At 39.2% G+C, this 3893-nt stretch overlaps 1 pseudogene; it reads right to left on the minus strand.

The window, feature by feature from the left end:
* Positions 1-474: 474 nt before the first annotated feature.
* Positions 475-3467, minus strand: LOC136284007 (uncharacterized; annotated as a pseudogene).
* Between the last annotated feature and the right edge of the window lie 426 nt (positions 3468-3893).

Consider the following 3893-nt stretch of genomic DNA (forward strand, 5'->3'; position numbering starts at 1 on the left):
TCAGAAGAAACTTTGTTGCCTCCACAACCGAATAGGCTGAGATCTGCAGGCCTTCGTACGTCTGCCAGGATAAGAACATCCTGCTCCTGGCATTCCGAGTGAAATTGCCAGGGTGTTGGGCGGTGCTTTCCTTTCAATCCCTCAGATAGCCAAGGAAATCATTTGTCAACCAAAGAAATCTTGGATCATCCACTGATCTATATGGTGCAAGAAATGGTTTCCTCTTCCCCTGATGCTCAGTTGTGCTGCGCACATTGAGACAATAAAAATAAGAATCCATCATTTCACACAGTTTTGCTGTTCCTGTTGCATCTGGAGGACCAAATGACTTCATCACAGCTGCTACAGTAGCACTCAGTATCTGGGCTGCCAGACTTACACGCATGGTTGAATATGAATTGAGCTTAATGTGATCATAAGTCTATCTGGGCATCAACTTCAAACCATTCTCAACATCTTGGTAAAACAGCTGAACTATGTGTTGCCACAGCACATAGTTCCCGTCATTCCACATGTACCTAAAGAGATATTGTTACATAAATTTTAATATAAAATATGACAGTGCTCAATGTGATGACCCACAATAAATTATTACTCTCATATACAATACTGCATGGGGCCAGATGTACAAAGTGGATAGTTATTCATTGTATAAATAGTTGTATAGATTTCATCTGCTGGTGGCCTAGAGTGAAGACCAAGCAAGTTCTTGAATGGCTTCTCAAGTAATTAAAAATATTTAATGCCAGTGCCGTAAAACCACATAAATTACAGAAGTATCGCCTGGCATGTGCTTGGAAAGAAAAACTAATGAGAACAATAGAGAACAAACATGTTTCAAATTTACATGTCAATTTTCAACATGTTTCAGTGCTATAAGAGTGAAAACAGTACAATACACCTTGTAACATTCTTAATTTTTTTTCTCTTGTGCATTTGACTGTCACGTTAATAGATAAGTAGAACCACTTCAATAATAAGAAAAAACCGAAAGAGGGATTGCAATAGTTCACACATAAATGGTGAATAATATCATTTCACACAACGTACCGAGTGCATGATCCGTGTCCAGAGCTGTAGAGGCAGTTCCTTGTAGTCTTGACCAGATGTGGTGCATCAGAGAAGAAGTATATGTACCGTTGTGGTGCATATAAGTTTATGGTTCGGTAACATAAATCATCCTAAGCGTTGTTAACTAGGGGTTTGTGCATTCTGTAGAGCCTCCTGTTGGGTGATGCTCCATCAGAGGTGCTAGCAATCACCCAAAGATTGCAGGTTAATTCTAATACACCTATGGCCTCCCAGAAGAGTGGCATTAGCTGATGGGAGGTGACCCCATTTGTAACAAAATATGCCAGACTGAACTTCAGTTGAGTGCAAATGCCTCTGACGAAGAACACCAGATCATGGCTGGCAATTGTTTTTCAAGTGTTCCAAAGTTTATGTCTGGGTCTCCCAGGTCAAGTTATCCAATTAGTTCTCCAGTGACTTTGTCAAAAACAAGGTTTGACATAATCTTCATCTCATCAAACAAGAGTACAATGTACCTTTGGACATCAAAGTAACTATTTGTTAAGTCTTTCAACTCTTCAATGACTTCTTCTTGGAATCTAGCCTTCGGGCGGATACAGTTCCTATAGTCCTTGAGAGTTCACTGACTTGGAAGGACAAGGATCTTACTCTCGCGCAATTCTTCATAGCAGGCTGGTGATTTTGTAGCAAGAGATAAACAGTAGCGTATGACCATGGGATGGTACCGTACACCTGTTGAGCTTCTGGTCAACAGCTTTTTTTGCTGCTGCCAAAATAGATCCATAAACGGCGTACTGTTCATGTCTGATTTACCAAGAATGCTGGTAATGTCCTGGTTCAACTGGTGGTCAACTTCAACACTGGATTTCTGTATTTCAAGCTTCATTTCCTCGAGTTTTTGCTCAAGTTCAGCACATTTAAACCTCTGCATCTGCAGTGTTAGCTTAATTCGCTCTGGTGTGGTCTGTGAGACAGGTGAAAATAGATGCGCTGGCTCAGCTAGTTTCTTTTGCTTTGCCATGTGACTGAGTTCAGATTTATGTGAATAATGATGACAACTACAACACTGTTTGCCATTATCAAACAAAACTGCACAACCACGAGTTCTCCAATATTCTTGATGTGGAAATGAACTGCCATCATCATCATCATTTAGCAAAGGATCAACAGACTTTGCAATTACATGATGCAGGATACTGCTTGACAATTCAAATGGTTTCACCTCAGGACAAATAGACAATGTGCCGATACTCTTTACAAGGTCAGACACAGTAATGTTAGTAACTGATCTCAAGTTTGTAGTGTACAGTTCATGGTCTTCATATAGAAGCCATCCATATACATAAATAGTGAATCCCAGACTATCATCAATCATAATCTGAATTTCTGGAAGCATAACTTGGGAACTTTTCTTCTTTAAAACTAGTCTGTCCTCTAGTTCCTTGACTATCCAATCGTTCAGTGTTTTGAGAGTTTTTACTCTTTTACAGAGGTCTTTGAAGCTTTGGTAATATTTTTTGGAGCTCTCTGTTATGGGATTGACATTTACCACAGATCTCCAAGGACGTGCAGCTGGTTTTGTTGTATCATGACTTCTCTTCGGCATGTTCAATGTCGGCAAAGCTCCAATCTTTGGTTTCTTTTTCACCATCTTTTCCGAATGAACTGAAATAAAAGTAAAAAGGAAAATATTTTAATAGGCAGGTAGCCTAAACAGGTTCTTACACAAATGGTTATTAACACAATTCTAAGCTTTTTAGTTTCTTAACAAGTTCTCATTTTCTGAAGTTAAAATTTACATTGCTGCTGATAAACTTTTAGGGGTATTTAACATATTTTCCTAATATTTGTGATTTATATTTCTGTGATGATAACAATAACAATGGTTTATGAGCTTCAGCATTGGCATTTACATTGAAACAAGAGTGATAAGGCTCCAAAGTATCTCAAAAGAGGATCCAGGATGTCAACATATCTTACTTCCCAGCAAACGTAAACATTTCGAATTGATTTTAGAAAATAAGAACCTGCTGGTTGCTATATTTTAGGCTTAAATGGTTCTTAAATAAAAGGGGTATAACTGGCAAATTTTAGCCTAACAGGTTCTTACTCGCGGGTTTTTACTGTAGTTAACCAGCGAGTTAACTAATGCAGCGACTAATGTTGAAATTAAAAAAACGGACATAGCAGCGGCAGTACTTACATAATTCTACATCCTCAGGGTTGAAATGTTTCTCACAGGTAAACACCTTGCCACTGTCGATCTGTTTTTTGAAATCTTCGTCGATTACTCTCGTTTTCGTGATTGCACTAAGCCACTCTTCTCGCCACTTCTTGTACTCAGCATTTCGCGCAGAAGGCAGTTTCCAGATGCCGATACCCTTCGTCCTCCGGCACGAACCACATCCAAAAACCGAGCAGTTATCGCCAGGCATTTCACTTTCCTAATGATAAAATTTTGAAGATGAGAGAACTACATTTTCAGCGTCAAAAACACGTCAAATGACTACATGTTTCATAATGTTTGCTTGCAAACGACGCCATCTTGGAATTGAGTGTGCACGGTCGTTGTCACGTGACTTCAATAAACTTAAACAATAACATATCTCTTTGAAGATTGCCAGCTTTCACAACCAGTCCCCTCGATTAACTATGGCTAAATGGACTAATCATAACGCACGTTCTACTTGAGAGATGTAACGAGGGGTTTTATTTGATAATCTAAGAGCTTAACGCCCTGAAAATACCTAATCAGATACATCGCTGTATGCACGCACAGCTAGTTTGATTATTTCACGCCAAAGCGCTTCCTGCTACATTCTTCGCATCCACTTTAGTGGTAGCGAAATATCAACTTTCTT

This window comes from Pocillopora verrucosa, chromosome 1 (genome assembly GCF_036669915.1).
Source record: "Pocillopora verrucosa isolate sample1 chromosome 1, ASM3666991v2, whole genome shotgun sequence".
Classification (NCBI taxonomy): Eukaryota; Metazoa; Cnidaria; class Anthozoa; order Scleractinia; family Pocilloporidae; genus Pocillopora; species Pocillopora verrucosa.